At 40.6% G+C, this 14,051-nt stretch overlaps 1 protein-coding gene across 1 annotated transcript in view; it reads left to right on the top strand.

The window, feature by feature from the left end:
* The first annotated feature begins 7,527 nt into the window (after positions 1–7,527).
* LOC134844117 (c-Myc-binding protein-like) overlaps positions 7,528–14,051 on the top strand; it is a 493,244-nt gene continuing 486,720 nt past the window's right edge. Inside the window, exon 1 of the mRNA XM_063860614.1 lies at positions 7,528–7,555. The gene's annotated coding sequence lies outside the window, so the exon portion shown is untranslated. The remainder of the gene's footprint in view (positions 7,556–14,051) is intronic.

Genomic DNA, 14,051 nt, shown 5'->3' on the forward strand with positions numbered 1-14,051 from the left:
GAAGAAGACATTGGAACGAACGGGGAACTGGAAAAGTTTTTTGGAGTATGTCCGTGCCCGGAAGAAGATGATCAACGGCATACAGAGAACTGATTTCCTGAAGACATGCCTTGTAACGATCTTATCCCACGGTTTCTGGCCTTTCGTGTCCCATCAAATGGTTGTTTTGATGATGCGACGACACATACGACTAGAGAAGAGTATGCGCAGCGACACTTGACCCTGAAACTGTGAACAGAAGCAGCGCGGGATTTTCTTGTTTCTATGTTCTGATGTATATCAGCTAGCAACTTGTTTCTGTCATTCTTTAGTGTCTGTATTTATAATCAGTTCCCTTTTTTGATTTTCAGTTCTGATGATAATAAAATCGAAACGCGTCAAACTTTGATGTTTTCTAATATCTAATGGATACAAAATTTATCTCTTACCGACTTTTGAAGAAGACATTGGAACGAACGGGGAACTGGAAAAGTTGTTTGGAGTATGTCCGTGCCCGGAAGAAGATGATCAACGGCATACAGAGAACTGATTTCCTGAAGACATGCCTTGTAACGATCTTATCCCACGGTTTCTGGCCTTTCGTGTCCCATCAAATGGTTGTTTTGATGATGCGACGACACATACGACTAGAGAAGAGTATGCGCAGCGACACTTGACCCTGAAACTGTGAACAGAAGCAGCGCGGGATTTTCTTGTTTCTATGTTCTGATGTATATCAGCTAGTAACTTGTTTTTGTCATTGTTTAGTGTCTGTATTTATAATCAGTTCCCTTTTTTGATTTTCAGTTCTGATGATGATAATAAAATCGAAACGCGTCAAACTTTGATGTTTTCTAATATCTAATGGATACAAAATTTATCTCTTACCGACCTTTGAAGAAGACATTGGAACGAACGGGGAACTGGAAAAGTTTTTTGGAGTATGTCCGTGCCCGGAAGAAGATGATCAACGGCATACAGAGAACTGATTTCCTGAAGACATGCCTTGACAACGATCTTATCCCACGGTTTCTGGCCTTTCGTGTCCCATCAAATGGTTGTTTTGATGATGCGACGACACATACAACTAGAGAAGAGTATGCGCAGCGACACTTGACCCTGAAACTGTGAACAGAAGCAGCGCGTGATTTTCTTGTTTCTTGTTTCTATGATGTATATCAGCTAGTAACTTGTTTCTGTCATTGTTTAGTGTCTGTACTTATAATCAGTTCCCCTTTTTTGATTTTCAGTTCTGATGATGATAATAAAATCGAAACGCGTCAAACTTTGCTGTTTTCTAATATCTAATGGATAGAAAGTTTACCTCTTACAGTCACACTAGTAGTTACCGTTTAGTAATTTTGAGAGTAGTAAAGGGCCTAATATTTGCAGGTAGTTTGGGATGGGCAAAATGTTTAGGGCAATGAGGGCAGTTTTGTAGTCAAAAGCACTTATCCACTTGCATGAGCTTTTTTGAAAGGTTTCGAGTCGCCGCTTAGATAGCAAATGGGCGGCGAAGCGCTGCGAATTAGAAAACTGAAGCCACAGGTCACCAAGCGGACTAATATCAGAGTTAGGGAGCTGACGATCGAATTTAAAAGTAAAAAAGAATTAGAACTAACACAAGTCAAATAGTAAATCTATTCAAAAAAATTAAAATTAAAGGTACAATTAAAATTAAATAAATATAACGCAAAAAAATATATGCGGCATTTCCCTGACAGGTTCTTGAGAAACTACAATTTGTAAATGTATTTGCCAATCATGTTTATTGGGACGGGTCTCTGAGAGGTCTCGGAGTATAGGCGCTGTCGGTGCGGTTCTGTGACTTGGCATACAAATCACTGATGTTGCTGCGAACCATTTGACCGGAGTGAAATTTCGGATTCTAATTAACTTTCCACGAGAAAGTACAATTTGTAATGTATTTGTTAATCAGTTGTACTTAACTGATTTCAATTAAGACATTTATTTATTTATTTAAACTATTCCTTAAAAATGCTTAAACCAAGAAATTTACATGAAAAATTATTACAAAATATTTATCTAATAACAATCATGGTTTATTTAGTGGAAATGGTTTTTTTCTTTTGACATTTTTTTCTGATAATGAAGCGTACAGTCCAATAAGATTTAGAAACCACTTTTTTCCAGCAAAGCTGAATTAATTTGGAGGTGCCGAAGACCGAAAAAATGACTGGATAACCAATGCACAGATATTCGATCTGCAACGTTTGCCTCAAGGATTCAAAAAATCTCAAGGTGAAAAACAGCTCACCAGAGTTCAACAACCACGGTTTCAAAAGGTATAATTTTTATTGTTAGTGCCAGGGGAGTGCGGCCAGTATTTAGACAGCCGCGTATTCATACTGGTCAGTATTTAGACAAATACTGTTTCAACCGATCAGAATCGAGAAAAAACATAAATAATCCAAAATAAATAATAATTATTTATTAATTTCTTCTTTGTCTCGATTCTGATTGGTTGAAACAGTATTTGTCTAAATACTGACCAGTATGAATACGCGGCTGTCTAAATACTGACATGTAACCAGTGCCAGGATATGAGCTAGGAGTTGATGAAATGTTGGTTCATCTCCATGGTCTAACATATCTCTACAATAAACCATTCAAAAACATGAATAACGACGTAGTTCATTTTAGCCATAGAGTGACCGTGTGGTCTGGGGATGCTTACAAATGCTTAAAAGTTCTACCTGTGATTAAGAGAATTAATTCTGGTCGGCAGCTAATTTATGTAACAAGTTTATCGATACCTGCACAAAAAAGTATAACAACTTCTGTGTTGTGATGGTTTGTACCTCGAACGAGACGGCGGATGGAGCTACGGAGGCTAAATGTGTTCCGCATTTGTGGCACGGCAAGGCGTGCCGTCCCTTAGTGTTGATGCTGTGTGTTACTGATTGAGGTTAGGTTGCAAACATTGAGTATTGTTGTGATCAACTTTTGTTAACCAAGGTCGGCACCTGCTGACAGAGTTAGCCAATTGCGTTGAGTTCTTTTGAGAGATAATAAAAAAAAAACAATAATCATCCAAATCAAAAATCAGCACATAACAGGCGGTTTGGGAATTTGTTCAGTTTTCCTTGTATGCCATTCCCACGGATTGGCACAGTCGAACCTGACGAGTGAAAAGTCAATCCAACTCTAATATATTTAGTATATAACTGTCACTAAAAACATATTTATGGTTTTCCAGCCGTGTTTTTAATAAAATAAAAAGGTAAATAATAAAAGGGACCCTTCCGTCTAAGTACGGTCGTGCACAGATATTAGCCTAATTGTTGTGATAAACTTATTAAATAGTTCTGTTCAAATTTACCGCTGGTGTGTTTTCATATCATATGCGCGCTGGGCTTTTCTCTTCTGGTTATCTTACCAAATCTCGCCGTCCCAGCTGTAGGCGAGTGAAGTTTCCCTGGTGTAACTAGACGCAAGAAGGAGTGAGCTGGTGAATCGACCACCAAATCGACGTCAGGTTGTACCACTCCTTTCTTTTTTTTTCATCGTCTTTGCAGCAATTTTAAACCCCTAGTGAAAGTATTCATAAATCACCCCAAAGAGCTTTCTTTCTCGCCCCAGTTGTCTGTGTTTCAGGTTGATGCCACGATTCCAGGCAAGACGCATCGCTGAGTTCTCACTAGTTATCGGACTTCAAGGACCAAATATATCAAACCAGCTCTAGTAAAATCAACAATTCACTCCTACCGCGGCGCAACGCCTCATGATCTGTTTGAAATAGTTTTACAATACAGACCAAAGCGCCTAAATACAGTAACAATATTTGCTGGATACAATGACAACAGGCTGCATCCACAAGAATTAGAACAGCAGTGGAAAAACTTGATTAACCTCGTCACTAACAAGTTTCAGTTCAAGACACTGATCATCCCCAAAACAATTCAGAACTGTAATAATTCCAAAGTAAACCGCAAAATTTATATTCATAATCAAGTGCTGTTTAAATTGATAAATAGATTTGTACACCCCCATACACTTATTGTTTCACCTAACCTCAACCTAAATCTAACCCCTCAAATGTTCTGCCGTAATGGCATCCATTTCTCGTTCTACGGTAATGATTTCTTTACAAATTTTCTTGCAAATTTAATCTATAATTTCTCTCGCTAACTTGACAGCGCCGTCCTTCCTAAAATGGCTACTCAAACACACTGCCTTATTTGTGAAAACAGCCTGCGAGGCGGAGGTGTTTGGTGCTTCACATGCCTAGGCTACATGCATGTAAAATGCAGCGGCCTAGCCCGCAGCAGTGATCACTATGACGATTTCAGTTGTCATCGCTGCACCTCCCAATTTCATTCAGCTAACGACAAGCATGAATGCAATCCCCAACCCTAGCTACAACCACGCTCCCCCAAATGCACCCTCACCCTTCCACTGCCCCACACTCACAAAACTCAGGATAGTCTTCCACTATAGAACCTAGAACAATACAAGACCCATGGTCAAACCCCTGTCCAGAACTCATAGAAACCACCAGGAAAATATACACCGAAGTGGTCCACTGGAAACCGGTTTTTATGATCTTGTCAAAAAATAAAGTTGGTTATAACTTCATTGAAACCCTCAATAGAATTTTGAACAGCCTAACTAATAGAAAACAACAAAAATACCTTCGCAATGATTTTTCCACACTTATTACTGTGCAAAACAAAGTCCGAAATTGATGGATCTTTATCCAAAACAATAGCAAGGCCACTTAAGCAATGGCAAGACGGAGACCTGGATGGACTATATAACGAAGGAAAGGCGCTGCAAATGCGCTTGTTGAAAGGAAGTAGAAGAAAAACTGAAACTGAAGCACAACATTTCAACAAACTAATGAATACTGGAAAAATATCAAGCGCAATTGCAAAACTAACAGACACATCGAAAAGGCGTTCTTTCTCTCGACGAGATTGTCAAAGGTAAGACAGTAGAACAGACTCTCATAGAGAAACACCCACCATCTAAGCCAATTGATGAGAAGTATATTACACCAGTCTCAAACGAAACAATTCCTTTCCATCCATCGATATTTGATCAGATAAACGGTCAACATATCAAGAAGGCAGCCATGAGATCGCACGGATTGCATGGACCATCTGGCCTCGATACAAATGAATGGAGACGTCTTTTAACACACTTCGGGCAACAATCAATTGAGATTTCGAAAACAATTGCTAAAATTGCCAAAAAAATTGGCCACCGAAGAACTAAATCCAGAACTAATGGAACCAAATAACGCATGCAGATTAATACCTTTAGATAAGAATTCAGGAGTAAGACCCATAGGCATAGGAGAAGTTATGCGTAGGATAATAGGGCGAAAAATAACTAAATGCTTAAAAAACGAACTCATGTCGCTCGGTTCAAACTACCAACTCTGCCTAGGACAAAAATGCGATCCACGCGCTAAGAGATCAATACATCAAAACTTCCGCCGATGCTGTTTTACTGATAGATGCCGAAAACGCTTTCAACTCGCTGAACCGAAAACTGGCATTAAAAAACATCGAAAATACCTGCACTTCCCTTTTAACAGCGATTAAGAACTCCTACTCCAATCCATCTAAACTATTCGTTAAAAAAAAACAATCTACTCTCAAGAAGGGACAACCCAGGGGGATCCACTAGCAATGGCCATGTACGATCTAGCCATAATACCCCTCATAAAACTTTTATCAGTAGAAGATGTAACCCAGAAATGGTACGCAGACGACGGAAACGCAGTCGGTAAAGTAAGCAATCTATGAACCGTCCGCGATAAAATTGTATCACTGGGTAGGTTTTTCGGCTACCACGTGAAAGCATCCAAATGCCAACTCATTGTCAAGGATGAAAAACTCGGTGAAGCTCAAAAAATCTTCGCAATTACAGGAATCACTATAAAGGCAGGAGCCCGAGTGCTTGGTTCTGTTATAGGAACAGAATCTGAATGTAAAAAGTTCCTCGAATTTCAACAGAATGAGCAAATCAAAATTTTGAAAAAACTAACGAAAAATGCTAAAACCTTCCCTCAAAACGTTTATGCCTGCTATAATAAAGGCGTGCAAGAAAAGCTTTCATTTCTTGCCAGGACAACGCCTAACACTATGGAAAACTTAAAAATAAGTGAAATTATTATCAAAGAACAATTATTACCTAATTAAGTCGGTAAAGACACTTTAAACCCCCAGTTCCGTGAGATATCTTCCTTACCCCTTAAAATGGGCGGACTTAACATCAAGCTGCCATCCGATCATGAAAACTACCTAGAATGGTCTAAGGAAACATCACTAGTACTGGAATCTCAAGATCCTATTACAGCAGTAACACAGCAAGAAAAAATATGTACGAAAATCAAAAAATTGAAAACTGATTGAAGAAATCGAAAAAAAAACAAACCTCATTAACTCCTTAAATGAAACAGATAAATACGCAATCGACCTGGCCCCTGAAAAGGGATCCTCTAACTGGCTCAATGCTCTACCACTGAGCATATACAACTTCAACCTGAATAAATCAGAGTTCAGAGCTGGTATTTACTTAAGATACGGATGGGAACCAACCAAAACCCCACTCACATGTGCATGTGGTGCTGATTTCAACTTGACACATGCGCTTCACTGTGCAAAGGAAGGTTACACACACATAAGACTCAATGAAATTAGAGACACATTCGCCAACCTCATGAACTAGGTTTGCCATAACGTCGAGATTGAGCCAAAACTTCAGCCGTTGCAAGGCGAAAGCTTTGTCAACAATGCAGCTACAACTGAAGATGAGGCACGACTTGACATCAGGGCAAACGGACTCTGGGGCTTACGATTCAGCCGCGCTTTGTTTGATGTGAAAATTTGCAACCCCCATGCCAAAACATCGCGAAAACTGCATAAGGATGCATACAAATACCACGAAACGCTGAAGAACTCCAAATATCAGCAAATAATTTTAAACGTAGAGCAGAGTAGCTTCTGCGCGCTAATTTTTGGATGCACCGGTGGCGCTGCTCCAACAGCCACGCGGACGATGCAGCGATTAGCTGAAAAACTAAATGAAGAAAGACAAGAAAGCTATCCAGAATCTATAAACTACATAAGAACTAAAATAAGTTTCGCGCTCCTGAGGAGCTCTATACTTTGTATAAGGGGGTGCAGATCGCCACGCTAAGTTCAGTTTATCGACAACTCCATAATCGCTATTGTAGAGGAAGGACGGCTAAGTTAAATTAACATTACGACGATGCATTTAATGCTGATTTATGACTTCATTGCTGATATATTATGCATTTTTATATCGCTGGTATGGCCCTATCCAGCTTTTCACTTACCGTAACTAAACGGAGGGGCCCCTTTTGTAATTTTCTTTTTATTTAAAAAAAGTACGTTCGTGCACAAGCTGGATAGGGCCCATACCAGCGTTATATAAATGATGGTATGGGCTTTTAGGTAAATCATAAAAGGGACCCTTCCGTCTAAGTACGGTCGTGCACAAGCTGGATAGGGCCCATACCAGCATTACATAAATGACGGTATGGGCTTTTAGCCTAATTGTTGTGATAAACTTATTAAATTGTTTCATATATGTGAATGTTACACCTACGCCAAATGCAGCAACAGAAACCAACGCTCACTGAAGATGAACTAGATCAGACTCACTGCAGCGTGTGTTCAAAGCATCTACGGGGCAGAGGAGTCCGGTGTAGCATATGCGGCTTTGTTCACCTCAAGCACACTCCCCTACCGAGTTCTATACACTGGAAGCCAGGCTTGATCTGCAACCGCTGCCTACCGGATTCAGTTGTCTTGGCTGATGATATCCCTCCACAGGACTTGACTCATACTGTTAGCGCGCCCGAGCACACGTCTAGTGGCCTTTCTCAACTAATGGGAGATCTCAGAATAGAGAACGTCCCTCCCGATTCCGAGGCTTGCACCTATCTCCGCAAGCTGTTCTCCACTAGAGTCCCCATACTCAAACGTGTCCCGAAAGGAGCAAGAGTCAACTTAGCCTGTCTCTATAGCGAAGTTATCATCGATATCTCCAAACACCCTTACGAAGTTTTCAATTGGCTGAAGCTTATGAGTATCCCCGCCCACTGTCTGAAGGCGACTGACAGAGGAGGGAAAAACACCGAACAAACCTCACCAGTTCAGTCAACTCAGCTAAAAGATCTTTTTCCGGCACAGCTGAGATTCCGGAGCAGCCGAAAAGAAAAGGCAAAGCCGAAAAAGGAAACAGAGAGTCTATGGAGAAGGGTACAAGAGAAAATTGATGATGGCAATATCCGAGGTTCCATATGGATAGCTTCGCGCAATGACACGATGCCTGAAATTACACCCGAAATTGTAAATGAGATGGAAGAAAAACAACCCCGGCACAAGTTCGCCTATGCTGTTCAGGGAAATGAAGAACAAGAATGAGATCACTACTGTGGGTTCTACGGTTCACTCTTGTATAAAATCTTTCCCGAACGGCTCAGCCGGTGGGCTTGATAAATTGAGGCCTCAAGTTATCAGAGACATGATTGGAATGTGTAACGAAACATCAAACAAACTGATTGAAGACCTGACCGGGCTCACAAATATCATCTTGAGCGGTGGTGTACCGATTGATATCGGACCTTTCTTTTTCGGGGCAACCTTGTTCGCACTCAAAAAACCTTCTACCGTTGTTCGGACCATAGCAGTCGGCAACAAATTTCGCAGATTGGCAGCGAAATGTGCTGGCAAAGATCACAAACAATTAAAACAAAGAAAATGTTCATATGGATCTACTCAACTGGGCTTCGGCGCCAAAAATGGATGTGAGGCGGCAGTCTATGCCACCCGCAATCTCCTATTTTCTCCCGGCATCAGCGATGAACACGTTCTAGTCAAAATTGATTTCGAAAAGGCATTCAACTCAATCTCAAGGCAACACATGCTGGAGAACATTAGCGAAAAGTAACCTCACCGGAAAAATTTTGCGTTCTCTGCCTATAGTCAACCCTCCTATCTGTTCTTTGGATCTCATATTCTGAACTCCAATGAAGGAGCTCAACAAGGAGACCCGGAGGGGCCGCCCATGTTCTGTGACACGATTATTCATTCGCTGACTTCTGCTCTTAACTTCTGGTATCTGGACGATGGGAAGCTTGCTGATAAGTTCCGGGTAGTTTTCGAGGACTTGAAACTGGTGATAGAGCGCGCTCGTATGCTTGGCCTGAAAGTTAAGCCTTCGAAATGTGAGCTAACTTTCCTAGGTCACCGAGTGAAGAGCTCAAACTCGAATTACTGCAACTATTCAACACGATCTGCCCTGCTATACGAGAGACTCCATTGGACGACCTATGCATCCTTGGTGCAGGCATGGGTGCTGAATGTATCCTTGACAAATTGACCAAACGTTCTAAAGATCTTGAGCTACTGAGCGAACGCCTGATCGAAATCGAGGCACACTCGGCGCTTTTTCTTTTGAAAAACTCGTTCAGTATACCGAAACTGACATTTCTGCTCCGCACGTCACCGTGCTTCATGCACCCCGACATACACTTCAACTATGATTCCATTCTGACCTCAACACTGGAAAAAATCAGCAATGTTCAACTTACAGATTTTTCCCGCACCCAGACCTCTCTGCCAGTTAAAATGGGTGGCCTGGGTCTGCCATCTGCGTCATTGCTTGCGACTTCCTGTTTTCTATCCTCCGCGAGCTCTTGTGCTGCTTTGTCAGACCAAATCTCCATTTGTACCGGACCAACAGGCGACAAAGAAGCTGCTAAAGAACTCTGGGGTGATACTGCACAAGCACTTCCACCAACTAATAGAAGCACCCAAAAGAATAGGACTTGGCCAGTATTCGAGAACCTAAAAACCTCGATGCTTGAGAACTAATCATTGGAAGACCACAATAGAATAGAAGCTTACTCTGGAAAGATGGCGGAAAGCTGGCTGAAGGCTCTGCCATCATCCAACTTGGGCTTGAAACTCAAAGATATCCAACTCCGCATCAGTGTGGCACTGTAGTAGAATTGACTCATTCGAGCCCCTGAAAGCAGCGACTACAGCAGAAGAGACGAAAAGAATGAAATACACTGAAATCCTCAACAGAGGCTACTTGTTTCAGCCTGTCGCATTCGAAATACAAGGAGGCGCAGGACCAGACAACCAACGTTTTCTTTCTAAGCTCAGCAAGCTGATTCAAGATTCCACCAACGAAGCCCGTGCTTCTGCCTTCCTTAGACAAATAATATCAGTTTGCATACAGATGTCTAACGCAGCATGTGTCATCGGAACTCTACGCCCGCAAGCTTCTCTCGATGAAATTTATGATCCTCTAATTCTCTGTCACCTTGTATCTCACTTTCTGCGAATTTCTTATCTTGCCATTGCAAACATCCGGCCTTTTTATCTGATAGATTTCCTATATGGTGCTCTCTTTCACTATCTTGGTTTTATGCTTCAGTTGTTGTTTTGCTATTTGAAATAATTTTTTTAAGTTTATTATATAAATACATCAAAAAACAATAATGCGGGAATCAAGTCAAGTCAGCATTCAATGCATTGTCATTAAAAGTATTTACTTCAACCGTCCCTCCTCTACAAAAGCACTAATTGAATTGTCTATGAATTGAGTCTTAAGCAGTCATCTGCACCCCCGTATACAAAGGATAGCGCTTCTGAGCAGCGCGAAGCTTATCTTAGTTCTTACAGTGAAGCCATGTAAGCATCACTGACGTTGGAAACCGAAGAGCTCAATTGACACGAAATTTCTTCTGCAAAAAAATGCGCCTGAAGAATTGCGAGTCGGATTTGTGGTTTTGGGCATGTCGTCTTGCTAATCTGTACAACGAATACTTCAAAAACAGACTTCTAGGAATGCACACAAAGTTTTTCAAAACTTGCTACAACGAATCAGATACATGCACTTGGCACATTTAATGCGAATGCAACAACTGTAGAGACCTGAAAAACTTATACTTATAACTGAAAACTAAACTTTGAACAATGCAATGACTGGGTTTTATGCGAACCATTGGATTATATTCCTAAGACTTTTGTTATTCATATTATTATTTTATAGTTGCAAAACGTTAGAACGTTGTTATTATTAAACGTTATCATTAAACGTTATTATTATTATTACGTAGTTGCGAAATTTGAAATTTACTTTTAAACAAAGATTTCTTCTATTATTATATAGTTTATCGTTCAATCATTGGAAGGCGAAAGCTTTCACTACAAAACAACCACTACTGAAGATGACGCTCGACTTGACATCAAAACAAATGGACACTGGGGAGGCCGATTCAGCCGAACCTTTTTCGATGTAAGAGTTTTCAACCCCCATGCTAAATCCTGCACTAAAAGTTTATCTGACGCCTACAAATATCTTGAAAGTCATAACATTAAAATACCAACAAAGAAGTTTGGATGTGCAACAGAGTATTTTTGTTCCATTATTTTTTGCATGTAGCGGAGGAGCAGCCCCAGGCTCTACAAAAACCGTCTAGAAACTAGCAGAGAAACTAAGCGAAAAACGGAACGAATCATACTCGGACACAAAAATCTTTATAAAAACAAAAACAAGTTTTGCACTTATGAGGAGTGCAATTCTTTGTCTTTGGGCGTGCAAAAATTTTCTAATTACATCCAACATAGACAATTCTATCTGTGCTATATTCGAGGAGGGTGGATTTCAATTAATAATTCTCTTGATGCATTAAAATCGACTTGTTTTAATCATAAAATTTTGCCGATGTATTTATATACCGTTGGGCCGGCCCTTTCCAACCTGTGCATGTGGGAAGGGCCCATTCTAATTGACCCTCTCTTTTTATTTTAAAGTTTATTGTTTCTGAGTAGCTTTCATGCCTTTTTTCACTAACTTTTTCAGCTATGCCCTGCCTTGTCCGAGTAGATGCTGGTGCGGCACCACCAGTGCAGCCAAAAATGAGCGGGCAGAAGCTGCTATGTTTGACTTGTAGAACTCTCTGTTGGTGTTTTGAGTTTTTTAGTGTATCGTGGAGGTTATAATCGTCTTTCAGTAGTCATCGTGAAAATTTTCAGTGAGGGTTGCAGACTTTGACATCAAAAAAGTTTCGACTAAACCTTGAGCCCCATAATCCGTTTACTTTTACATCTTGTCGAGCGTCTTCATCAGTTGTGGTTGAATTGTTGACAAAGCTCTCGCCTTGCAACGACTGAAGTTTTGGCTCGATTTCAACATCAAAGCAAACCTCGCTCATGAGGTTGGCAAAGGTATCTCTGATTTCGTTATCCCTCATGTGGGTGTATGTGCCATTCCGCCAGATTGGCACCGTCGAACCCTCTGTCGAGAACAAAACGGACGTTGATGACCTTAAGGATGATTTCGTGATGAAAAGCAGGGTCGGAATATTCTGGAATTTTTAAAACTTTAAATTTTCCATTTTCAACAGATTATTTCCGGGAACATAGAAGACGGCCATTTTGACTAGAAAACGAAATAAAAACACAACGAACGAGAACGTCAAACGAACAGTTCGAGAAAAAAAAAGAAAAAACGGAGTCTCTTATCGTGACGATCACGCACGATAAGACACGTAACTAAAGCAGATAGGAAGGAAGGAGGCTTCAGTGGAACAGCCGGAGCAGATCCGTACCCTCCCGTGCCATGAGATTGAGGAGATAATAGCGTTATCTCAGGATGAGAACGGAATCGGAGGCCCGGTTCGCAGAGACTCAGTAGACTGTAATATACACTTCGTAACGGCTGTGGTGCCCTGAAGACCTGATTTATTTCCATTTTTATATTGTATTTTGGAGCATGAATAGCTGGAAAAAGGAAAAGTCAATCCATCCCCAATGTATTTAATATATAAATATCACTAAAAACATAGTAAATTATGGTTTTTAGAGCCGTGTTTTTAATAGTAATTACGTAGTCTGAGGATCCGAGACCCAGTTATGTGGTTTTTTTGCATGTAAACGAAAGCTGATCAAAGTCGTTTGACTGATGGCCTAAAAATTGTATCTTTTTACTTAGCCCTAAGCAGACCACAAAACTAACTGGCTAGATCTAGACGGTGAAAATCGAGTAGGATTAAGGTAACTGACGCCTGCCAGTTGTCAATAGGTGCTTTTTCTACGCAACTTAAGTATGTAGTATTTGAGCGAATGTTACATAGACGTTTTTATGGCGCAACTGGGTGGGCGTGTTAAAGGCAAAAGACCATCATGATACCCTCCGAAGTAATTTGGGCGTTTAAGGAAAAGAAGACCTCGGTGAGTGTGTTAGACAAGACACATTCACTTGAGAAGAGAAAGTTGTTCCCTACTCTCGTGCACTTGGAACTAACTGAGTATGGGAGGGCTTTTGCTTAGACTAGATATTTTCGACCAGAGGTTGCCTTGAGCTACTTTATAGGACAGCTCGGGCAATCGCAGTACACATAAAAGAAGACCTCGGAGAGTAAATTAAGTAAGACACACTCACTTGAGAAGACAGTGTCTTGGGCTTCGTTCGTTTGGAGTGTCCCAATTGAGGGAAGCCTTTTTCTTTAAGATTAAGTTTTAATTGTCTGTTATTGAAACCATCACTGCTATTTTATACAGAATTACTTGATTTTAAACGAGGCAGTGATTTCAGACATCTGTGGCAATAAGGTGATACTGAAGCGAGAGATCGCTGTCACCCATAGGGTGTGTTGTTATTTTATTGTCAGTTGTGTTTTGTGAGTTGGTTATAATTTCTTTTGAGTTTTTGTGATTTTATTATACTAAGTATTTGAGTGGAGTCAGTAGTAACTCAAAATTGGACAGACTCTGTGTTGAACTTTAGCCGAGTCACTAATAGCATCTCTAAGAGATTAATGGATACTTTAGATACTGAAGAAGTTGAACAAGCAGGCTTAAGCAAAAAAAAAGGTTTTTCTTTTCGGGACTTATGCATTGTCGTCAGAATATTTTTTTGATATATTTAAGGACCTAGCTTGTCACAAAACATGCAACGGGAAGACTCATTAGGAGAAACGACTACGACTCCCAGGCTGAGCACGGTAAGCACGCAGAGGTTTAAATCGTGGAGTAGCGAATCTTCGATTAGCA

Source organism: Symsagittifera roscoffensis, chromosome 4 (assembly GCF_963678635.1).
Source record: "Symsagittifera roscoffensis chromosome 4, txSymRosc1.1, whole genome shotgun sequence".
NCBI lineage: Eukaryota > Metazoa > Xenacoelomorpha > Acoela > Convolutidae > Symsagittifera > Symsagittifera roscoffensis.